Below are 26,455 nucleotides of genomic sequence, written 5' to 3'. Positions count from 1 at the left end.
AAGGTGCTTAAAAACCAAACTGGGCCAAGTAGACAAGAAGACTAGAATTTCTATTTGCTGTTTGATATAGGGATTAAAGTATACATTCAGCAAATTTCAAATTTCTTTTAGTATGAATTGTACTAAGCTTAAAAATTCATAAAATGAACATGAGTTTTTTGGCCCTACTGCCCACAGTCTTTACTGCTCCACTTTATTGCTTCCTTGACATGTAGACAAAGCATCATTTAAAGGGGTTTCAGAAATCTGGATTTCTGAACTGTGAAATCCTCTGAATTTTAAATTTGCCCATTTTATTTTAAACATTGGGTGGGTGGGACAAAACACATTTGCATGCTAGATACAGCCCACTGACCAACAGCGTATTGCCTCTGCTTTAGTCTTCCTATAATTTATTCAAGATGAACACTTTTTAAAAAGCAAATATCGTTTTTACTGCTAAATATGTTCTCCCTCTATGCTCTCTATTTTATTTTTCAAATAAATGAAAATTCACTAAACTCTTCCGTGACTCCTCAATGCCCACAATCAAATCAAAATTCCCTTAATGAAATTCGAGATCTATTTCCTGCTCCATGTTCCACTGCTACCTGTGTGTGTGATGGTCTTTTCACCAGGTTGCTCTTTCCCTCTCTGTCCTACTGATGAACTCCTACCCATTATCAACATCAGCTGGAATGTTGCCTGCTGGGCGGAAACTTCTAAGTGAATGATATGGTGGTTATACAGTTAACCAGAATGATGTGCAGGAGGAAAAACCTGAATATAAACTATTTTTATAATTTATATCTACTAACCTGGTTTGACTCATTTTCGACATTTTAAAAATCAGTTCAGTAAATACGTACTGAGTCCTTCCTGTATTACAGTCACTCTGCCAGGCACTGGAATTATGAGGATTGAAAAAATGGTCTGTCTCTATATTCACCTTGCTCACAGCCTAGAACTGACATGCCATCAAACAATCGGAATGCAGCATTAAAAATGCTTTATTGGATTTTGTTAGAAGATGCCAAAGGAGAATAGAAAGAATAAGGACCCTAGGAGCACTCTCCAGAGGAGATACATGAGATGAAATGGAAGGAAGAGAAGAAACTTTACATGGGGCAGGAAGAGGGAAACCATTTCAGCAGAAGGGAGAGGAATTACAAGCAGAGGGATTAATATGTTTATATGAGAAGGCCTGGTAAATTCAGAGAATGGCATGTTGCTTCCTAGAATTATAAATTCATAACAATGTTTAGGTGACTACTAGGCTTGGGTTATCACTGTTACCCTATGCTATAGTTTATATGGAACTGGGCTATGAAATCATTTTCCTGAGGCTTCCTGGGATGAGCTATGAGACTTCTAGTGGAAGCCCTTAATGACTCAATAGATAAATAATGCTTTTCAAGTCCCTGGACCACAACCAAATTAAGGAACCATCTCCACATACCCAAAGTCTTATGTTAGAACGAGAATATATCTTTGTTTACAAGTTCTCTCTTGATCAATTCCTTGGTTCAACCTATGAAAATTTCCGCACCAGCTTCCCTGAATCCTGCTGGATCAAACGTGAATATTTCCTTCAGAAATTTTAAGTAAATTCAGTGAAATTTCATTACAGATAATTTGTGGAACTGAGATCCTTGTTTGATGTTTGCTCCTTTTGCAATATTTCAACTTAAAATCATTAAATTAATAATGATCCCTGGTCACTTCATCTCTAAGAATCTTGTTATAATATTATATGGTTTGTGACTAGGTATGTGAAATACTCCAGACATTAAAAACAGCCCCTATGAATGAGTTTTTTCACCTTATAAAAAAATAAGCATCTTCCCTCCTGTTCTCCTTAAACAATAGAATGTCTGAGAATATTGCTGTAAAGTACAAAACTTTTGAATAATAAGATTGTGGGACTATGTATAATTAAAAAAATGAAACTAGGACTGGCTTTTAGTAACCAAGATTACAAACAGCAAAAGCCTTGAATTTGCTTAGTTCTCAAAAGATCTGGTTTTACCAGGAAAGCAGATGTCCTTGGGGCACATTGAGTCAGCACATGAAAAGGCAGTGAGCCATGCTGTTGTAATTCATAGTTTCGCCCCCATTAAACTCCCTTTAGAAATTAGGTCAAGCATGAGCATAGGCAGTATAAGGTAGTAGATATCCTTGAATGATAGTTGGGATAATAGTTGATGACGTGTTATCAGTCTACCTTTGCTTCTCTTCACCTTCCTTCTTTTCATATAGTTTTTTCTCCACTGAGATACCTTAGGCTTTCCAGTAGAGCCAGAGGCATTAATTCACTCTACTGGTCAACTTGAATTAATTCTCCCCTGCTACGCAATCTCATAAACCATTGAAGTCAGGGACCATGTTACAGTGCCTGCCTATCTATGTTTCTAGTATCTAGCAGAGGGCCTGCCTTACACTTAATAACTCAACAAATATAGGTTAAACAAGAATGAGAAAGGTTGTACACCTTAAACTTATACAATGTTGTATGTTAATTATAGCTCAATAGAACTGGAAAAATGTGAATAAAAATGCTTTTATTATACACTTAACAAATATTTGAAATATTGAAATACTGACTGGGCTCTGCTTTATTTTTAAGTAATTATAGTTGAAAATTTATACATTTAACTCAGTATCAAAATGTGTGTGTGTATATATATATATATATATATATATATATATCTTAAAATGTTCTATAACTGATTTCAAGTTTCTCATGGGCCACAGTCTGTAGTAGGGATGAGGTAGGGGAATAGAGACAACTTACTAAATAAAAGAAATGCAGTCTTTTCCAGGGTACACCATCCCTTTTTGTGGAAGGTATAAGTACTCTGTATTTCATAGTTTCTTCCATCTCCTCCTTTTCAAGGGGGCCTCCGGATAAAGAAGCAAGTTAGGTTTTAAGTGTCTTCTTGAAGTAGAGACAGGACTTCACATTGGTGAGCTTTCAGTTATCACAGGCTCTGATGTTGAAGTCCATGGCAATAAAATATTGGCAAGGCTCCCAGGTGTTTAGCCATCTCCTCTGCTGCCTCAGCCCTACCTCTGCTTTCACTGCGCCATGGACCACTCTACAGCTTGGATGAAATTCTCATTCAGTGCATTTATTTCAGGCATCTCATCATCTAGCCACCATTTTTATTCTAAGACTGCCTCATTTTGGTTTCCTATGAGAAATCTTCTAGCCTGAACAAGGAAGTTGGATTGAAACTTTCCTTGTAATTGCCCTTTTTTGGGAAATTAATCATCGCTTTTCCATTCACAGTTGAGGATTGAACCTTGTGAGTGCACATGAGGGGAGTAGTTTGGAACTTAGTGTCTGACCTCTTGTCTCACAATCTGTTCCCTTTCCCTCTTCTTCCCCTAGGACCAGAAAAACTTCCTTTTCTTTCTCATTATTGTATGTCAGGGACGTCCACCAATGTCATATCCTGTTTCTTATGGAGGTGGCATCAAGGGAACATGATTTATAGAAAGGAATAAAAGCACATTGATTTAATATTTTCCAAGTATTATCTTTATTTTATCCAAGAGAAAGCTAAAGCTCAAAGCGGTTAAAGTAACTTGATTGCAAAGGAACAGAGCCTAGATTCAAAGCCCCTCTGTAAACCCTAATGGTGGCACGATGCAATTTGAAGTTTTCTAGTGTTTTAATTCAAAGTTAGCAGCTTCTTATTTCTCTTGGCAAGTTTTAGCACCAGATATTGCTTCTTATCAAATTAAAAACATAATTTGTTAGCACTCCTCCAACCTCATATAATGTTCAGCACATGAGACCAGAAGCAATTGCCCTAATTAATTAATTTGACAAAACAGTTTATGTGTGAAAATGAATTAATGATCAGGTGAAATTAAAATCTAAATTAGGGAAGCACACCTTTCACTTTTCACTCATGGTGTGAAGACTTTCTTCAGTTGAGTATTATCCCTGATATAAAAAATAATTGCATAGCTATAATTAGCAAAATTCCTTCCATTTGATTCTAAAGAAAAGCAAAGAAACACTTTTCCATTTAAAACCATGGATCCAGGAGAATAATGAACTAGTATCCATATTGTTTAAAAAAACAATGACTTTAGGTTTTTAAAATAGAAAAATATATAAAATTCATTTTTAAAAACAAATTTTAGAACATGACTTTTCAATACATACTATAGATATGCAACAGTTAGATTTTCCATCCATATATTGCTCCAGCCTGGTGTTACAAATAAGGTCCCCAAGAAAGAGTGTCTCTGGCTCTATCACCACCATGTCCAAGGACATACCAATTTTGTCTTTAAATTAATTCTATGTATCCAATTTCACATGTCCTCCACCAGCCAGTCATCTGGGTGACTCCATTGCACTTGCTACTTTCTTGGTGGTAATCCATGTCAAGGCTACCCATGTCTACCAAGCTCTGCTCTCCCTGTTGGTCTTTGTAAAGACACCCCTCTGCTGGGAATGCCCATGGATATGTGAGCCAAGACCCGCCAGTGCCTGATGTTTCAGAGATTTATGCTTGGTCTCATGAAGCTTGCCATTTGTCAGACAGCTTACTCACCTGGCATCAGTGATGCTGACACCCTGATCTCAAGACACCATTGAGCTTTTATTAAAACCACGCTTTTTAGCTATTACATTTTTTTTTTTTTTTTGCGGTACGCGGGCCTGTCACTGTTGTGGCCTCTCCCGTTGCGGAGCACAGGCACCGGACGCGCAGGCCCAGCGGCCATGGCTCACGGGCCTAGCCGCTCCACAGCATGTGGGATCCTCCCGGACCGGGGCATGAACCCGTGTCCCCTGCATCGGCAGGTGGACTGTCAACCACTGCGCCACCAGGGAAGCCCTAGCTATTACATTTTTAATACAAACTTTTTAATGTAAAGCTTATGAGAGCTTAGCCAAGGGATGGGTTGAAAACAGACAACATACTAGGCAAAGAACTATACGTTTCCTACAGTACTTACCTCATTGTCCCCTATCCAAATGTACCTCATCTCTTTCTTCTCCGGGTTGAGTACCTTCCCAGCAACTTTTTCATTTCTTTTTGCAAAAATAGCTGGAGTGAGAATATCTTAGGCTTAAATAAGATCTCTGCAGCCTTTCTTCCTGACCTTCTATGTATGTTTACAACTGCTTACTGGATATTCCTTTTAGATGTCTCACATCTTTCTTGTATTCCAACCTTCTAAATTGAATTCATCACCTCCCGTGATCTCCCATCTGGGTTTCTAGTCTCATGAAATAGGACTACCTTTCATCCTGTTACCTGTATCAGAAGCCTGGGCATTTCCTGAATATTCTCCCTCAATCTTACCACCACCATGTCCACTTCTTCACAAATCTTATTCTTCCCCTAAATATCTCTTAAATCCATCCACTTCTTTTCATTTCCAGCATCTTATGTCAGGGCATCACCTCTTGTCTGGGTTCCTGCAATAGCCTCCTAGTGTCCTCCCCACACTTTTTCTTCCCCTCCCCTCCACTATGCTCTCTACATTGTGAGGCTAAAATAATCTATCTGAAAATGCAGCATGATCATCAATTCCTTGCTTAAAGCCTTTAAATTTCTTCTTATTGTTCTTAGTCCCAACCTGGTCCAGCCATAATGACCTCTTTTCCCTCTTGAAACTGCCATGTTCTCTTTCATCTCCAGGCCTTTCCAAATACTGCTCCCCCTGCATGGAATGACATTATTAAATATTTGCTGAATGAATGACCAAATGAGTAATATTTCCCCAAGGCAGAGTACGTTAAAGATGCATCAATAAGCAGATTCCTTGAATCTATTTATCTTCAACTGAGCAATTTTACTACATTTTAAAATCTTTACTGTTTTACAAACTGAAAGTAGCACTTAATTTGACATTTCAACAGGCATATTGCAGACTCGTTTTGAGGTTCTAGCAGAATCATTCTACAAATTCTTTTTTTTTTAATTTACTTTTTTATACAGCAGGTCCTTATTAGTTATCCATTTTATATGTATTAGTATATATATATATGTCAATCCCAATCTCCCAATTCATCCCACCACCCCCACCCCCACCACTTTCCCCCCTTGGTGTCCATACGTTTGTTCTCTACATCTGTGTCTCTATTTCTGCCCTGCAAACTGGTTCATCTGTACCATTTTTCTAGGTTCCACATATATGTGTTAATATACGATATTTGTTTTTCTCTTTCTGACTTACTACACTCTGTATGACAGTCTCTAGATCCATCCACATCTCTACAAAGGACCCAATTTTGTTCCTTTTTATGGCTGAGTAATATTCCACTGTGTATATGTACCACATCTTCTTTATCCATTTGTCTGTCGATGGGCATTTAGGTTGCTTCCATGACCTGGTTATTGTAAATAGTGCTGCAATGAACATTGGGGTGCATGTGTCTTTTTGAATTATGGTTTTCTCTGGGTATACGCCCAGTAGTGGGATTGCTGGGTCATATGGTAATTCTATTTCTAGTTTTTTAAGGAACCTCCAGACTGTTCTCCATAGTGGCTGTATTAATTTACATTCCCACCAACAGTGCAAGAGGATTCCCTTTTCTCCACAACCTCTCCAGCATTTGTTGTTTGTAGATTTTCTGATGATGCCCATTCTAACTGGTGTGAGGTGATACCTCATTGTAGTTTTGATTTGCATTTCTCTAATAATTAGTATTGTTGAGCAGCTTTTCATGTGCTTCTTGGCCATCTGTATGTCTTCTTTGGAGAAATGTCTATTTAGGTCTTCAGTCCATTTTTTGATTGGGTCGTTTGTTTTTTTAATATTGAGCTGCATGAGTTGTTTATATATTTGGAAGATTAATCCTTTGTCCATTGATTCGTTTGCAAATATTTTCTCCCACTCTGAGGGTTATCTTTTCGTCTTGTTTATAGTTTCCTTTGCTTTGCAAAAGCTTTTAAGTTTCATTAGGTCCCATTTGTTTATTTTTGTTTTTATTTCCATTACTCTAGGAGGTGGACCAAAAAAGATCTTGCTGTGACTTATGCCAAAGCATGTTCTTCCTATGTTTTCCTCTAAGAGGTTTATAGTGTCTGGTCTTACATTTAGGTCTCTAATCCACTTTGAGTTTAGTTTCATGTATGGTGTTATGGAATGTTCTAATTTCATTCTTTTACATGTAGCTGTCCAGTTTCCCCAGCACCAATTATTGAAGAGACTGTTTTTTCTCCATTGTATATCCTTGCCTCCTTTGTCATAGATTAGTTGACCATATGTGCCTGGGTTTATCTCTGGGCTTTCTATCCTGTTCCATTGTTCTGTATTTCTGTGCCAGTACCATACTCTCTTGATTACTATAGCTTTGTAGTATAGTCTGAAGTCAGGGAGTCAGATTCCTCCAGCTCCATTTTTTCCCCTCAATACTGCTTTGGCTATTCGGGGTCTTTCTGTCTCCATACAAATTTTAAGATTTTTTGTTCTAGTTCTGTAAAAAATGCCATTGGTAATTTGATAGGGATTGCATTGAATCTGTAGATTGCTTTGGGTAGTATAGTCATTTTCACAATATTGATTCTTCCAATTCAAGAACATGCTATATCTCTCTATCTGTTTGTATCATTTTTAATTTCTTTCATCAGTGTCTTATAGTTTTCTTCATACAGGTCTTTTGTCTCCCTAGGAAGGATTATTTCTAGCTATTTTATTCTTTTTGTTACAGTGGTAAATGGGAGTGTTTCCTTAATTTCTCTTTCAGATTTTTCATCATTAGTGTATAGGAATGCAAGAGAATTCTGTACATTAATTTTGTATCCTGCAACTCTACCAAATTCATCGATTAGGTCTAGTAGTTTTCTGGTGGCATCTTTAGGATTCTCTATGTATAGTATCATGTCATCTGCAAATAGTGACAACTTTACTTCTTCTTTTCCAATTTGTATTCTTTTTATTTCTTTTTCTTGTCTGATTACCATGGCTAGGACTTCCAAAACTATGTTGAATAATAGTGGCGAGAGTGGACATCCTTGTCTTTTTCCTAATCTTAGAGGAAATGCTTTCGATTTTTCACCATTGAGAATGGTGTTTGTTGTGGGTTTGTCATATATGGCCTTTATTATGTTGAGGTAGTTTCCCTCTATGCCCACTTTCTGGAGAGTTTTATCATAAATGGGTGTTGAATTTTGTCAAAAGGTTTTTCTGCATCTATTGAGATGATCATATGGTTTTTATTCTTCAGTTTGTTAATATGGTGTATCACATTGACTGATTTTCATATATTGAAGAATCCTTGCATCCCTGGGATAAATCCCACTTGATCATGGTGTATGATCCTTTTAATGTTGTTGGATTCTGTTTGGTAGTATTTTGTTGAGGATCTTTGCTTCTATATTCATAAGTGATATTGGTCTGTAATTTTCTTTTTTTGTAGTATCTTTGTCTGGTTTTGGTATCAGGATGATACCGACCTCATAGAGTGAGTTTGGGAGTGTTCCTTCCTCTGCAATTTTTGGAAGAGTTTGAGAAGAATGGGTTTTAGCTCTTCTCTAAATATTTGATAGAATTCACCTGTGAAGCTATCTGGTCCTGGATTTTGTGTTTTGGAAGATTTTTAATCACAGTTTCAATTTCAGTGCTTGTGATCGGTCTGTTTATATTTTGTATGTCTTCCTGGCTCAGTCTCGGAAGGTTTTGCTTTTCTAAGAATTTGTCCATTTCTTCCAGGTTGTCCATTTATTGGCATATAGTTGCTTGTAGTAATCTCTCATGATCCTTTGTATTTCTGCAATGTCAGCTGTTACTTCTCCTTTTTCATTTCTAATTCTATTGATTTGAGTCTTCTCCCTTCTTTTCTTGATGAGTCTGGCTAATGGATTATCAATTTTGTTTATCTTCTCAAAGAACCAGCTTTTAGTTTTATTGATCTTTGCTATCGTTTTCTTTGTTTCTATTTCATTTATTTCTTCTCTGATCTTTATGATTTCTTTCCTTCTACTAACTTTGGGTTTTGTTTGTTCTTCTTTCTCTAGTTCCTTTAGGTGCAAGGTTAGATTGTTTATTTGAGATTTTTCTTGTTTCTTGAGGTAGGCTTGTATTGCTATAAACTTCCCTCTTAGAACTGCTTTTGCTTCGTCCCATAGGTTTTGGATCGTTGTGTTTTCATTATAATTTGTCTCTAGGTATTTTTTTTTTTTTTTTTTTTGCGTTACGTGGGCCTCTCACTCTTGTGGTCTCTCCTGTTGCGGAGCACAGGCTCCACACGCTCAGGCTCAGTGGCCATGGCTCACAGACCCAGCTGCTCCGCGGCATGTGGGATCTTCCCGGACCAGGGCACGAACCCATGTCCCCTGCATCGGCAGGCGGACTATTAACCACTGCACCACCAGGGAAGCCCCTGTCTCTAGGTATTTTTTAATTTCCTCTTTGATTTCTTTAGTGATCTCTTGGTTATTTAGTAACGTATATTTTAGCCTTCATGTGCTTGTGTTTTTTACATTTTTTTCCCCTGTAATTGATTTCTATTCTCATAGTGTTTTGGTCAGAAAAGATGCTTGATATGATTTCAATTTTCTTAAATTTACTGAGGCTTGATTTGTGACCCAAGATGTGATTTATCCTGGATAATGTTCCGTGTGCATTTGAGAAGAAAATGTAATCTGCTGTTTTTGGATGGAATGTCCTATAGATATCAGTTAAATCCATCTGGTCTGTTGTGTCATTTAAAGCTTCTGTTTCCTTATTTATTTTCATTTTGTATGATCTGTCCATTGGTGTAAATGAGGTGTTAAAGTCCCCCCACTATTATTGTGTTACTGTCGATTTCCTCTTTTATAGCTGTTAGCAGTTGCCTTATGTATTGAGGTGCTCCTATGTTGGGTGCATATATATTTATAATTGTTATATCTTCTTCTTGGATTGATCCCTTGATCATTATGTAGTGTCCTCCCTTGTCTCTTGTAACATTCTTTGCTTTAAATTCTATTTTATCTGAAATGAGTATTGCTACTCCAGCTTTCTTTTGATTTCCATTTGCATGGAATATCTTTTTCCATCCCCTCACTTTTAGTCTATATATGACCCTAGGTCTGAAGTGGGTCTCTTGTAGACATCATATACATGGGTCTTGTTTTTGTATCCTTTCAGCGAGCTTGTGTCTTTTGGTTGGAGCACTTAATCCATTCACGTTTAAGGTAATTATCAATATGTATGTTCCTATTACTATTTTCTTAATGGTTATGGTTTTGTTTTTCTAGGTCCTTTTCTTCTCTTGTGTTTCTCAATTAGAGAAGTTCCTTTAGTATTTGTTGTAGAGCTGGTTTGGTGGCGCTGAATTCTCTTAGCTTTTGCTTGTCTGTAAAGCTTTTGATTTCCCATTGAATCTGAATGAGATCCTTGCCGGGTAGAGTAATCTTGGTTGTAGCTTCTTCCCTTTCATCACTTTAAATATATCATGCCACTCCCTTCTGGCTTGTAGAGTTTCTGCTGAGAAATCAGCTGTTAACCTTATGGGAATTCCCTTGTATGTTATTTGTCGTTTTCCCTTGTTGCTTTCAATAAGTTTTCTTTGTCTTTAATTTTTGTTAATTTGATTACTATTTGTCTTGGCGTGTTTCTCCTTGGGTTTATCGTGCCTGGGACTCTCTGCACTTCCTGGACTTGGGTGGCTATTTCCTTTCCCATGTTAGGGAAGTTTTCGACTATAATCTCTTCAAATATTTTCTCAGGTCCTTTCTCTCTCTCTTCTTCTGGGACCCCTATAATGTGAATGTTGTTGTGTTTAATGTTTTCTCAGAGGTCTCTTAGGCTGTCTTCATTTCTTTTCATTCTTTTTTCTTTATTCTGTTCCACAGCAGTGAATTCCACCATTCTGTCTTCCAGGTCACTTATCCGTTCTTCTGCCTCAGTTTTTCTGCTATTGATTCCTTCTAGTGTATTTTTCATTTCAGTTACTGTATTGTTCATCTCTGTTTGTTTGTTCTTTAATTCTTCTAGGTGTTTGTTAAACATTTCTTGCATCTTCTCGATCTTTGCCTCCATTCTGTTTCCGAGGTCCTGGATCATCTTTGCTATCATTATTCTGAATTCTTTTTGTGGAGGGTTGCCTATCTCTACTTCATTTAGTTGTTTTTCTGGGGTTTTATCTTGTTCCTTCATCTGGTACAAAGTCCTCTGCCTTTTCATTTTGTCTATCTTTCTGTGAATGTGGTTTTCCTTTCACAGGCTGCAGGATTGTAGTTCTTCTTGCTTCTGCTGTCTGTCCTCTGGTGGATGAGGCTGTCCCATTCAACAAATTCTATTTCTTGGATTACAGTATGGTCCTCCTCTGTCTGGGATTATCATCCTCTTTGACTTGGGTGACATCATGAAGATATAGCCAGTGCCTATGGCAGGATGAGGAGTATATAGAACAGTGAGGGAATCACTTGACATCTTTCAGCTGTCCAAGTCCTTCAGCTCAAACCTGGCATACAATGGAGTGACAGATGCCATTGTCATATTGCTGTAACATCCCTGATATGACCTACAACTAGATGCCCCTATTTTGTTTCAAAAGGCTAAGTTATCTTTACAGGTTTGGACAGTGAACACGAGAAAATAATTTTATGACTCGGCAACGCCAATAACATGCAATGCACCTAGAAGCAGACCTAGCAACCTCATCATTCATGAGAGCATCTGGCTGCCATCTACAGGATGCTGGGTACATGCCAACTTTGATAATTACATTCAGCTTACCCACCTTTCCTCATTACTTCTGTTGGATGACACACATTCAATTCTGTTCAGAAGGTGCTATGCATGATTGCTAGTAAATTCTACAAGGCAACTGTCTCACTCTAGAAACTGTAGCATTTTATGGGAAAATGAAGTAAAATAATTACACAATAAATCCAGAAATGTGGCTTAAAAATGGAAAATTATGAGATAATAAAATTGTTAATTATATTGCTCAGGAAAATTTAAATATGCTAACTGGCATTGCCTTCCTAGTTTATCAAAGAAGAAAATACTTGTTTTTACCTCATCTGACATTTCAGTTTGGTTTTATGGTAATTAGATAGAAGATCACTGAGATACTAGACACACAGGCACACACACATAGAAGAGGTTTTGTTTGGTGTGAGTTGGATCTCATGAAGTTTATAAGTTAAAAAGCAGACAAGTATTACTTGTACTAGTGTATAACAATAATTATGAAACAGCAGAAGCCCTTTTTGTCTGTATTTCCCTAAGTTTTCTATATTTACAGGTCTTGCATAGTTCTCTTTTGGGGGGTGCTTTAGTATTTTAATTAAAATGTTGATAAATTTATACATATTGACATTCAAAGTGTTTCTCTCATACACTGCTTCTAGGAGTACAAATTGGTAGGGAATAAAATGAAAAGATGCTTTTTCTTGCATAGTTTTGTTAAGTCTGACATTTTTTTGAAATAATTTCTTTGTCCATAGTTCAGATATTTTTTAAAAGTAGTAAAATTTTCCATGCTATTCTGAAAATTTTTGAAAGTGGAAGAATATTCTATAGTCAGCTGCTGTTTCAAAAGAATCTACTATTCAAGGAAGGGGGAACTTAGGAAATTATGCTGAAGATTAATAATAGCCAACACTTCCATACCCTTCACCATGTGCAGGGAAATGATCTATGTGATTTGACTATATACAGCAATTCAGTACTCATATTAACTCAGTTAGGTGGGTACTTATAATATTCTTATTTTACAAATGAAGGAATTGAATCACAAGTAAGTAAAGTTTCCCAAGGTTGCGGACTAGTGAATGGGAGAGCCAGGATTCTAACCCAGAGAGTCTGGCTCTAGAGTTCATGCTTTTAACCACCATGCCCAACTGCCTGCCACTGAAAACAGCACGAGAAGGAATTCTTTTTATTTTTTTATTTTTATTTTTTTTTTGTGATACGTGGGCCTAACACTGTTGTGGCTTTTCCCGTTGCGGAGCACAGGCTCCGGATGCACAGGCTCAGCGGCCATGGCTCACGGGCCTAGCCACTCCGCGGCATGTGGAATCTTCCTGGACCGGGGCACGAACCCGTGTCCCCTGCATCAGCAGGCGGACTCTCAACCACTGCGCCACCAGGGAAGCCCAGCAATTCTTCTTTACAAAACGAGTTAAACATCTCCAGTGAGCTGAATTTGATATCAGAACATTGAGAATGTTCCTTGAGAAGCATCATTAACTCCAGAAATGAGATAGGGGGTGGAGTTGACCCACTAAAGTCTCTCTCTTCCAGTAAACTTTATCTCTAATAAATTAGAGGAGCACTAACAGATCAGTACAACCTGCCCACCTGAACTAATTATAAAATAACATGATTTGCATATAAACATATAATCCACTTATAGAAAAATCTTGGGTTAGTTGGCAGCTCAGTTGAACAAGCACTCAATTGGAGCTTACTATGAGCAAGGTAATATGCTAAGTGCTAGGAAAAATGGATCAAGTCTAATCCCACTCTTTCAGGGCCTCATAAGCTACTGGAGACACAAGGAATGTACATGATTATCTCTAATGAAAGTTATTCTGTGGTAAGTATTAAAAGAGGAGTAAAATAAACATGCAAAGGGAGAACTAAGAGGAAACTTAGGTGGGAGGTGGTGAGTTGGCCATCAGGGAAGTGGTAGCAGGCAGTAGACTTTTGGGCTGTTATCAGAATGAAACTCCAGACATACAATATGAAATTATTCAAAGTCATGAAGCATAGGGGTGGTGTGAGGTATTGGAGGTGAAATTAGAGAGGTATGATGGTGCTGGAGTATGAAGAACATCACCTGTGTGTATTTTACACAGAAAACACATATGTGTATACCAGTGTATGTGTGTATTATCTCATTATGTGTACTATATATTCACATAGTCTTCATTGAAGATAAATATTTGTGTCTGTGTGTTTAGAATATTGTGCTTAACGTACTTAGGTTCTCACTCCAGAATAGTGTGTTAAAAAGGTTGAAATCCCTGTTCAGACAGGAAACAGCTCTGTGACCTCAATTTCCTGATCTAGAATATGGAAATAATAATATCTATCTCATTAGGATCCCTGTAAGGCTTAATAAAATAATGCATATAAATGTAGCATCCCTCAGAGGGATCCTAATGAGACAGATATTTTATTCCACGTTCTCAGTCAGGAACTTGAAGTCACAGAGCCACAGCATGCATGGGATCCAAGCAGCGCAAAGGGTGGACTGTGCTTGTTTCCCTAGATGCTGAGAACACTGCTGACAAACAGCCTTCAGCTGTCTGTCCCTTCAGGGGTCACCTCAGCTGTAGAGAGCCACCTTTCCTAAGGTCAGACCCCTTCCCGGTGTAGCTCCTATCCAATGACTGTTTGATACAGGGGTACAAAAATCTTACCATGTTGGCCTAACTAGGTGTATCCTTCAGCTCCAAAGGCTGCTGTGGAGTCAGCTGAGGTCTACTTTGGGCCTACATCATAGCTTGACTTCTGCCTTTGCCAATCCTACTTCTTTCTCCTGTCTTGCACAGGTGTTTATCTCAAGGACACTTTTTTAAAAGTCTGCATGTTAAACTCTATCTTAGAGGAAACCCAGCTTGGGACATCCCTTGGTGGTGGTGCTTGTGGTGGTAATGGTGGAAGTGGTGGTGACTTCCCAGTGTTTGCGAGATCAATTTTCTCGTGCAGAAATTGCATGGGTGGGCAGCAGCATCTGCAGCAGTTTTGTGTGGTATTCTGTGGACCAGCACTATTTGTGGCAGTTTTGTCATTAAGCCAATTCTTCGGCATAGTCTTGGCCATTCTGCCTAGAAGCTTAGCCTCGTCTTATTCTCTAGCTCTTTCAACAATTCTGTGTGCTATCCAATATCCTTTAAATAACCTTCTGTTTAATCAGCCTAAACCAGCTTCTGTTGTATGGTACTGTATCTTAAATGAGTTAATGTTAAACAAATTCCCATACATTAGACCCCTAATACCTGATTGATACATTCCCCTGGATAGAACAATGATATGAGTATTATGGATATAAATTAAATAACACTGGCTTACTGAATATGATTCCCTGTGTTATACAGTAGGTCCTTGTTGTTTATTTTATGTATAGTAATGTGTATCTGTTAATCCCAAACTCTTAATTTATTCCTCCCTCCCTCCTTTCCCCTTTGGTAACCACAAGTTTGTTTTCTATGTCTGTGAGTCTATTTCTGTTTCATAAATAAATTCATTTGCATCATTTTTTAAAAAATTAGATTCCACATATGAGTGATATCATATGATATTTGTCTTTCTCTAACTTACTTCACTTAGAATGATAATCTCCAGGTCCATCCATGTTGCTGCAAATGGCATTATTTCATTCTTTTTTATGGCTCAGTAATATTCCAGTGTGTGTGTGTGTGTGTGTGTGTGTGTGTGTGTGTACCACATCTTCCTTAACCATTCATCTTTTGATGGACACTGAGGTTGCTTCCATGTCCTGGCTATTGCAAATAGTGCTGCTATGAACATCGGGGTGCATGTATCTTTTCAAATTAGAGTTTTTGTCTTTTCCAGATATATACCCAAGAGTGGAATTGCTGGATCATACAGTAACTCTATTTTTAATTTTTTAAGGAACCTCCAGGCTGTTCTCCATAGTGGCTGCAGCAATTTACATTCCCACCAACAGTGTAAGAGGGTTCCCTTTTTTCCACACCCTCTCCAGCATTTATTATTTAAACAACATAATTTTTATCAACATAGAACCAGTTAAATAAATTATATTGTATCCATAATGGAAACTCTTATGTATTGACATGGAAAGGCCTTCAAGAAGCACTTAAAGGAGACCAAAAACAAGTCCAAAACATTATAGTGTATTACCATGTTATAGAAGTGTGTATGTTTTCCTTATTTAAAAAGAAAAAAAAAAGATAAAGAAGAAACTAGTAAGAGTGGTTATCCATAGGAAAAGATGGCAACAGTGCAAATGGTGGACAGGGAAGAGAAGACGACTTTTCACTGCTTACTTTTTTTTTTTTTTTTTTGCGATACGCGGGCCTTTCACTGCTGTGGCCTCTCTCGTTGCGGAGCACAGGCTCCGGACGCGCAGGCTCAGCCGCCATGGCTCACGGGCCCAGCCGCTCCACGACATGTGGGATCTTCCCGGACCGGGGCATGAACCCGTGTCCCCTGCATCGGCAGGTGGACTCTCAACTACTGTGCCACCAGGGAAGCCCTCACTGCTTACTTTTTTATACTTTTTTGATACTTGTTCCACGCTTATTAAACAATAGAAGTATATTTAATAAACAGTTTTTAAAACTGAGGTAAATTTTCAGTCTGCCTCAGTATTGCAACACTAGATTTTTAAAGTGAAATTTAGTTTTGTTACACATTCATAAACTGAAGTGGCACAGCAAGCATGCCCTTTTAGCTTCATGTTCACTCCTTGGCCCTGTGCAATCGAGGTTCTAGTGAAATTGTTCTTTCAAAGCTCACTAACAGCCTGGCCTCCTAATTCCCAAATCCAATAATCCTCCTCTCACTTAAATTCCCTGCAGTGGTCAATGCCGCTGTCTACCCCCTTCATTATTGAAACACAGCGTCTTTGTTTGCACTTTACCAACCACTAGAGCCCTGGTTCTCAGCATCCTCCGAATGCTCAGGCTCTCCTTCACATAATTCTCTCCCCCGTGGGTCCTGGGAACAGTGGGATAAGAAATTTTTTATTAGCTAGCTTTCTTAGCTGAATGTTCTACCACCCCTGGCAATGGCCAGAGCCTGTAATGTCAATTGTCTCAAGATTTTAATTATCAAAAGACCTTTTACCAAAAACTGAAGATCATCACTGAAGAGGCAGAAAATGATTGGTAGTTCTATTATTTCATTTCCTAATAGCTGCTATTCTCAGTTTTAAAGGAGACACACATAGTACTTGGAAAGAGTAGAATTGGAGGTAAGACTTGAGAGGCAACAGGGGCACAGTCTCTGGAACCAGATACCTGGCTCCAAGTTCCAGCTTCATTCCTCACTAGTAGGTGACCTGAAGTGAGTTATTCAAACTATATCTAGCTGAGTTACTCCAACTGTATGTGTCTCATTTGCTCTTCCCTAAAAGGGAGGTGTCATAATAGCATCTAATTCATTGGGCCCTTGGTCAGTCTTTATGAAGTAATAGATGTAAAATCACTTTGAACATCCTGGCATCCAAGTTCTTGCATCTATTGCTAACAATGTTCCATGTAGAAGATTCTAGAATATTGAATCCAGAGTCAGAAATCTGAATCCCAGTCCCATTTCTGCTACTAATTGGCTTTGTGTTTTGAATAAATTTTGATTTACTGTCTATAAAATGGGAGTTTGAAATATGGTCTCTAAAATTCTTTGTGGGTCTGTCAACACCCAACTGCTTTGAGAAACAGTGTCTTAAGCATGTTTACTTTAAAGCCCAGTAGCCAAAGGGCTGCTTTGTGTATAAACTGGCAAAAGCTATTCTAAAGGTTAGAATTAATAGCTTCACAATATGAGCAACAAACTTGCTTATTCTGTGAAGACATGTAGTGTTTGACTTACTTTTGATACAATAGCCACTTCTGTTAGGACAGGAAAAGAATCCTACTCTTTAGAGATGAAATGGTCCTATAGTTGAATATGTACCTAATAAACACAGTCTCTAAGAAATTTCTAATACTGGGGAATAAAATTAAAATTGTATAGCTTAGAAATAGGCCAATCAACAGAAAAGCACTTATATTAGAAATAAGGTATTTATTTTGACATCATAAATTGTAATTTGACAACTAGACTTTATCTCAACATTATTTTTGAAAAGAAGTTATCCCTTAAATTTCATATTCTTCCAGGTTCCTTGGTTAAAACCTTAGGGCTTTATCTTTAACAATTTATTCTCATTTACTCTCTATGCCCAATATAGCCCTGAGCCCTGGCCTCTTTTGCTTCACACTCCATTGCCACCGGATCCAAACCCTTTTCACATCTTGATCTGGCAGCAACAGACTGGCTGACTTCAGCCTTTCTATTTTCAAGCTATCACACAGTCCATGGCCAAGGATCTTCTTTAAAGCACTTTCTGCTAATACTCCTATCTCAAGAAATCACATTGGTTCACCACCACCATGTAGTAAGTTTACATTTCTCTGCCAGACTTACAAGCTCTTCAGACTTAGGCCTCAAGGCCTCAGTTAACTGCTCTAGCTAGCTTCCTTTTTTTTTTTTTTTTTTTTGCGGTACGTGGGCCTCTCACTGCTGTGGCCTCTCCCGTTGCGGAGCACAGGCTCCAGACGCGCAGGCTCAGCAGCCATGGCTCACGGGCCCAGCCGCTCCGCGGCATGTGGGATCTTCCTGGACCGGGGCACGAACCCGTGTCCCCTGCATCGGCAGGCGGACTCTCAACCACTGCGCCACCAGGGAAGCCCAGGGCATTTCTTAATCATAACCCTCTGGTATCCTGGCCGTTAAAGATAAACCATGATTCGTCCTAGATTTCTTTACTAGGGAGAAAACATCACAGTTCAGCCACATGAAGACATTGGAGAGCAAGGAACTGAGTTTTGCAAAATAAAGGATCCAAACATTTGAGCAGGTGTCAATTCAGTTGAAACTCTGACCAAAACCAATAGTGTTTGGTGTGTAATGTCCATGGGAGGACTGGGATTGGTGGTGGCTCTGGTTGTTAAAGAGGAAGCAGAGAGTTGGAAACTCAGAAATGTTCTGCTTAAACCTGAGTCCCAGGGAAGGCTAAGAATGAGCTGATGACTCAAAGAATCTTTAGATCAGAAAAGACGCAAGCAGCCTCTGACAAGAAGGAGGGCTGTGCGTAGCTAGGTCAGAATTGTACCCTTTAAAATTCTGGCCCTTAGGGAACAGTTCATTGAGGGTTAGAGTGGATCCTGAGGATAAATGCAAAATTTACCAGGAAATAAATTGTTTTAGTGACGACTGTTAGTTTCAAAGTTACGGGCTATAATAGATACATATTTTGTATACTTTCTCAACCCAGATAATTCATTTAGTTAACATGAATATTTCATATTGCTTTAATGTAACTCAATATGATCATAATATTACTAGGTATGGCCAAAAATGCTTCATTAACTCAGGTACAGGAAATGGAATCAGAACTTTTAAGTGATTTTGCACAAACTTCTAGGCTCCAAATGTATATTTTCAAAATGTAAAGTGTTGATATTAACACTATAATGCAGAAATCTTTTTCAAGTTGATATAATGCAATTTGCATTTATTCCTGATGTGAAAGGTAAAGCCTTTAGAGAAAAACAGATTTACCTCACCCAGGAAAAGTAATACTGGATCTATAAATAAATCTCATACCCATTTGCCCAAGTCTCCAACTAAAAGATTCCCAATGTGCCAGATAATGGTTACCCTCTTTTAATCAATATTTCTAACCACAATATTTCAGTGCAGTTGAAAACATAAAACAATTCCTGGAAATTAGAAATATGACTAATATTCAAATACAGATTTACTGTAGATTTGAAAAGATTTACATCTGACTATTTTTTCTTTCAATATATAAGAATGATAATAGAGCCTTTATAGGCTTTCAGGTTTACAAAATATCTTCTTATACTGTGACTTTCTCTAAGTGACTATGGGGATTGTGTTCTTACTCTGATCTTTACTCAGTCATGCCTCATATTTTGACCAGCGGCCCTTTTCAGAATTAACATTTAAACTGAATACCACCCAGGAGATCTGTTCCTCTTCTAATCTTTCTTAGCAGTTTACAAATAATTTACATCATGTACCATTGTCTCTCAGTATGTCCTTGCAGTGTTACTTTTCAAATTTTTGTTATAGCATCTGGTTTGACAGACCACACAGCAGTTGTTTGGGATCCTAGCATCCATCACTTACTCCTCATATCAACTGGACAATGTATAGGAAGCCTTGCTTTGAAGAATTTAAGCTTGTTGTGGTTCAGTACCCAGTTGGTCCTGATAGCCTCTGGCTTCTGAGTTAGCTTTAACTTTGGCTGAGCAACAGTGAAATTACTATGGCAGTGTCATATGCAACAGGAGGACATAAATTTGGTGGGAAATTATTCTGCTTAAAATACCAGACATTTCAGAAAATTTTTTAACGTTTTGCTTGGAAGGATCACTAGGGGGAAAAAAATCTAGATTTAAGACAAATGCAGAAAACAGGCTACAAAATATTTACAGCCAGTGATTAGCTAAGAATTGATCCAAGGTAAATTAACAAAAAATCCTTGAAGGGGGGAGTTATAAATGATGTGTTTGCTCAGGCAGTGAGGGTAACATTTTCACTAAGACTGGATAATCATGGGTTGAACACAAGCATGTGAGTGTATTTTCCTTTGTGATATGGATTGGAGACGTCAAGGCTGTACGAACAACTTAAAAGAAGCTGTGTTTCTTAGGTATATAATTAGGACCAGAGAGTGGAAAGTTAATATATTCTAACTAATTAGTCTAAATTGGAGCAGACAGAAGTGATAAATTAAAACCTGGCCAGGAAGCTCTGCAGCTTCTAAATCAAACTCTAGAAGCATTAAACACATCAGAGGAGCTTGTAAAATTACAGGCTCCTAGGCTCCACCCCAGATTCTGATGCAGGTTTGGAGTGGAAGCCTAGAATCTGAATATTTGATTTGGAGACAGATGTTCCATGGAACACGCTTTTAAAGAACACTGCTAAATTGTATGACAAATTTACATTTCCTGTTAAAACAAGAAAGGGAACTGGTTTGGAGAGTAAAATGAATGAAAATAATTGTGAAATATAAAATTGCCTTATTTGCCAGAATTGCCAAAGTTCTGCAAGCAAAGCAGCTGTGCCTCAAGAATTTATAAGCAGATATCTGCATATGTTGTATAGTGTATACACTCTGTTTCTTTAATCATTAACTTTTGGTTAGAACCATTGAGACAAGGTTTATATGTACGTATATGACCTGTACATGCCTATAGCGTTGAGTGTGGACGTTGATGACAGACTTCCTGGGTTCGAGTCCTGGCTCCATTGCCTAAAGGCTGTGCAGACTTAGGCAAGTTCCTTAACTTTATTGTACCTCAGATTTCTTCCCTGTAAAATGGGAATGATTATAACATTTACATCATGGAGATTATTAAAGAGTAAATTAGTTAACATATATAAGACACTTGGAAAATTTCCTGGAAGCCTTAAATTATTTCCTTATTATAGTTATTGCCTAATAGAAATCTGCTGCAATAAATTAAATTGATGGACGACGATGACAAACTTCGGATGGATTGAAGGCAGTTATTGCTCAGCCTAAAATGTGAACCCATAAGGAGAGTAAAGTAAATAGAATAAACTCAAGATTAGAGTGAAGCCTGCAATCTGATCTGTCTCCCAAGTTCTTTATTGGTGCATTTTCTCTTAGAGGTTAGTTTTAAAATTTTTTCTTAATTACTTATTTTTAAGGCATGAAAGAATTTACTGGAAATCATCTAGAGATACTAGAACAAACTTTTTCTTTTCTTTGGAATCCATGCTTCTCTTATTCTCTGTTCTTCTCCCCAATGTTGATTTTTCTGAAGCCATGGCTTCAGATATTTTTCAGCTTCTCTCCTGTATCCCAAACACTCAGTATCAATACAATTTTTAAATAATTCTACACATAGTAAAGGAGGAAACTATAAAGTTTGCAAAATAATGTCTTCTTGTTTAATCCCATGGCCAAAAAGTAGGCAATTTGAGAACAAAAGAGCTAAAAAAAATCCATCTGTGTGTGAGGAAATTAGCCTGGCAATCATCACCTCAATTTGGTGGTAGAGTATCCAGTTAGGAATGAATACTGAACTCACAAGAGAGATGTTGTTCACAAGGAACTCCATTTAACAGCAGCAAAACTCCAGTTTTGGAGCTGGGATCTGGGACAAAATTCCATATGATGGACATTCTGGGGCAGAAGAGCCCTTACACATGATGCCAAGCTTCAGAGGGGGGTAATGGGTTGAAACTAGGAAGAGATACCAGGCTCTCCTTTAACAACATAAAGCAGCAGGAAGACCAATAACAAAGACCTACAGAAATCATCTGTAGATAATTGGATTCCAGATCTAGCAGAGGAACTTAATTGTAAGTCCCATTGTATAGGGCATCGGCAGCTGTTGATAACTTCCTGCCCAAATTTGAGTTGGCTCAGTTAACTAGAGCTGGACTGAGCCTTCAGTGGACCTTTAAACAATAGATGAGTCTAACGAATCTTGTTGAGTAAAATAGAATCAAAGATCATTTCTGCAGTGCTGCACTGCTATGCCACTTTGTGATTCAGGGGATGATAAATGGGTCATGCTGAGTAGAACAGCAAATGGACTCTGGAGAGGATATTGCCAGCAAAGAGCAACAGCCATAGAGAAAATGCCTCACAAATGAAAGGACTACCTGCACCTTGACAACATGTGTTTTATGCTATGTGACTTCAAATGATTTTAAGAACTGCTTTGTTTTGCTCAATAGAGCAATGTCTAATTGTTTTAATTAACTGGAAAAATGAATTGCTGAGTGAGGTTAAAAAGAAAATGCATTGTAAACATTATTTATGAGGAAAGAGATAAAAATCAGAATGATGGTCAAAAGACTTCTTATTATAAAACTTGTGTTTTATTCAATAGTTGGCCAGTTTCATCTTAATTTTATGTCAGTTAAGCATTGATGTTTACCCTTTCCCTAGGGTATAACAGTTCTGGCATACAAAGAAAATGTACATTATATTAACAATGGAGAATAACTCTAAAATGATACCTTAGATGAAGAACTTTTTCCTTGCTTTCTTGTTTCTTCCTCAAGCTTTAATATTTGTCTAAAAACTTTTATTTTGCACTAGCTCAGTACCTAGAAAAGATTTTTGACTATAGCAATTCAAGGAGAGCACCAAACTTTATAATATATAAAGTATATTAATATATAAAGTATATAATATATAAAGTATATAATATACTTCAGGGCTTGTCTCTAGGCAAGAAGCAGGAATGGTTGGTACTAATGGGAGCAGAACGGTACTGAAAGAAAACCAGCTCATGGCATTATGAATCATAGGGCTCTAAAACATTTATAAATGAGTGAAAAGGCTTGGGGCTGGCATGAATTATGAGTCTCATTATGGCATTATAATATCTCCAGCAATGCTTCAGAGGGGCATGACACCTCCCAAGAAAAGTGGTAAGACTTCCATTACATTACTTTTCTACTGGTAGTTGGCTATGGTCAAGGTGGGCTACGATCTGTATCCCTGGAGTACACATGGCAACATATCTTTGCATATAAATGTTGGTCAAGATCCTGCAAGACTCCTTTCTTCTAAGTGCCAAGCATTACTCTTGACCTTCAAGAAATATTAACAGGCCCTAAAGTGAGGACAGCATTTCCAATCTTTCCATTTCTTTAAATAGCACTTAGGGAGGCTACAATGCTCCTATTCTTTTCCACATGCCGATAGACACTCAGCAATATTGAACAAAGATATTTCCCAGAAAAAAAATATATTAGTTACTTACAGTAGTTGTGAAAAGAAAAAAAAGTGGTGAGCTCCTTATTAGTGCAAATATAAAGGCTCTTAGAATGAGCACATTCTTGCTTTTTATCATCTCAGTTCAGCCTACGCTAACATAACTTCACTAATTATGAAGTGGGTGAATTGAGAGAAGAGACTGTCTGAAGTAATTAAAAGACTGCATTATCAATCTTTTCCAAGAAAAATTTGTATTATTTTCAAGTAAATAGGCTTATCAAAGCATGGCGTGTGTTTTTGCTTTCCGTTTTTCCATTACATTTTTGTATGCACACAAATATTTCTAAAATAACTGCAAAAAGTGTGTTAGCTTAAGCAGGCAAACATTCTGCTTGGAAATTCACTTATGCTGTTCCTGTGTTAAGAATCTCTACACACACACATACTTCTAGTGTGTATATATTTATCTATCTATCTATCTATCTCCTACCAATTGTGATGATGACCAATTAGAATTACTGTGATTTCAGTGTGTGGCAGGGATACTGCTATACGGTTGCAAAACTTCTTTTTCCTCTTAGGACAAAACGTAGACTTTGAGAGTCCAGCCTCCTTCCAGTGACATAGGGTCATGTTATTGAGTTCTGGTCTTTAAATGTGAGTGGGGGTGATATTTGCCACTTCCAGCCTGGCCTGTAGGAACATCCTGACTGATGCTCCCTTTTTTTGTCTCACCAGCTGAACGGAATATGGTAGAGGACTCCAAGGCCTTAGGAAACTGGGAAGCTACCAGATCAAAAGGATCCTAGGTGCCTGAATAACGCCACAACTCCTTGCTGACCCACATCTGATATAAGGTAAGTGACAAACATTTATTATGTTAAGTCACTGAGATTTGGGAGTTACTTGCTATACGTAGTTGTTAGCTTACCCTAGTGAATTAATAATACATATAGTTTTTAATTTAAAATGTGTGAAAATATGAACTCAAAGTATTCCTGTTTAAGACACACAGCAAAATTGAAGAGGTATTTTCCTCCTTTTGTCATGTGTTACAGGAATGTCTTCTCAGAGATCTGTAGCCTTTCATTTATTAGAAAATTGTGCTATTAGAGAGAGAAATTATTGGACCAAATTAAGCAATTCTTAGAAGAAAGTACATCCAGGAACGTGGTTTAGCACATACTCAGGGGCACAGGTCCTGTCACTATTTGGATCCCATCCTCCATCACTTTATTTATCCCTGGATCCTTGTTTTCTACTGCACTCTCAGCCTCTCAGCCTTCCAGTCCCATTGCTATTCCTAGGTGTCAGTATTCAATATCTGACCACACACCATCAGAAAATCTCTGTCCTCCACTTTCCTTTCCTTTTCTATTACAACTAGAAAAGGACTTTGGTTAGTTTGTGGAATGACAGCTACAGTTAGTATGTGGGCTTTAGCATGTTCATTGGGATTTGCTACACTAATCAGACTAACTTATAGTATGTAGACTATGAAAGGCTTTTCTTGTAGTGATTAGTATCTACATGTTTTCTGTGTGACTTATCAGTACAGAAGACCTAAATCACTGTAATAACTACAAAAGACGTTACAGAGAAGAGAAAAATAACATTTTTACTTTGAAAACTGCCATAGACTATAAAGCTCATTTTTGTATATTTAAATCCTAAGATATGAATACATAAATCACATACATACATATACAATTAAGAACTTCATCTAGCTCTCTCTTGGCCAAGATGACCAAGAAAAGAAGGAATAATGGTCATGCCAAAAAGGGCCGCGGCCACGTGCAGCCTGTTCGCTGCACCAGCTGTGCCCGATGCGTGCCCAAGGGTAAGGCCATTAAGAAGTTCGTCATTCGGAACATCATAGAGGCCGCAGCCATCAGGGACATTTCTGAAGAGAGTGTTTTCGACGCCTATGTGCTTCCCAATCTGTACGTGAAACTGCATTACTGCATGAGTTGTGCCATTCACAGCCAGGTAGTCAGGAATCGTTCTCGGGAAGCCCGGAAGGACCGACACCTCCACCCTGATTTAGACCTGCGGGTGCTGCCCCACGACCTCCACCAAAGCCCATGTAAAGAGCTAAGTCCTTAAAGACTAAAGAAATACTGTCCCCTGGAAAGACAATAAAGTGGAAATTATACTTAAGAAAAAAAAAAAAGAAATTCGTCTATAATATTTCTAATGATTTCATAAAAGTAAAGTAGGGTTATTTTCTTAAATTATGAGTCCTTATGCTTTCCTTCAGTAAGAACTCTACTTGTTTCCCAGAAAGCTTTACATCTCCCTAAAATTCATCTGTTGAAGTCTTAACCCCCCAGAACTTCAGAATGTGACCTTATTTGTAACTAGGGTCATTGCAGATGTAAGTGGTTAAGGTGGGGTCATACTGGAATAGGATGGGTCCCTATTCCAATATGACTGGTGTCCTGATTAAAAGGGGGAATCTGGAGACAGACACACACACAGGGAGACCAGCCATATGAAGACAGAGATCAGCCAAGGGACACTTTGCCAGCAAACCACCAGAAGCTAGGACAGAGGCACGGGACAGATTCTCCCTCCCAGCCCTCCGAAGGAACCAACCTCAGAGTGATATCAACAAGACGGTGGAATAGGAAGTCTCCTGCTTATCTCTCCCCAACTCAGCAACAATAAATTGGCAACCATCCATAAGCAAAAGTGCCTTTGTGAGAGATTTGGGATCCAAGTAAGAGACTGTGAAACCCTGGTAGAGCCCAAGACCAAAGAGGGCTGTTTTGAAAAGACAGCCCATGTGCAGATGGCAGACTTTCCAATTGTCCCAGCTACAGACTCAAAAGTACCCCTGTCTCCCCGTGGACTCCTCTACAGCCCCATTTGGCATTGTCCTGCCACAACACCATCTGCCAAAGGACTGCGCAGGAGTCACACCTGCCTATGCCCCAGGTGTCTGGCCAGCCAACCTCAGTCCTGACTGTGGACCCTGAAGTGGTGTGTGATCCAGCTCCAACCCCTCTCAGGATGCTAGTCCTGACTCTCCAGGCAACTCCCACTCCACCGCCCAGGGAGACATGTCTA

At 38.3% G+C, this 26,455-nt stretch overlaps 1 protein-coding gene and 1 pseudogene across 3 annotated transcripts in view; both read left to right on the top strand.

Moving 5' to 3' along the window:
* Positions 1 to 26,455, top strand: part of FAM3C (FAM3 metabolism regulating signaling molecule C) — a 379,854-nt gene that overhangs the window by 104,198 nt on the left and 249,201 nt on the right. For both annotated transcript variants that reach the window (XM_079932258.1, XM_079932257.1), the window contains exon 3: positions 24,122 to 24,240. The gene's annotated coding sequence lies outside the window, so the exon portion shown is untranslated. The remainder of the gene's footprint in view (positions 1 to 24,121; positions 24,241 to 26,455) is intronic.
* LOC307191565 (small ribosomal subunit protein eS26-like) lies at positions 25,022 to 25,890 on the top strand (annotated as a pseudogene). The gene has a single exon. The product of its transcript is annotated as a small ribosomal subunit protein eS26-like (transcript).

Source organism: Stenella coeruleoalba (genome assembly GCF_951394435.1).
Source record: "Stenella coeruleoalba genome assembly, chromosome: 9".
Taxonomy (NCBI): domain Eukaryota; kingdom Metazoa; phylum Chordata; class Mammalia; order Artiodactyla; family Delphinidae; genus Stenella; species Stenella coeruleoalba.
This window is presented reverse-complemented; position numbering and strand designations above follow the sequence as displayed.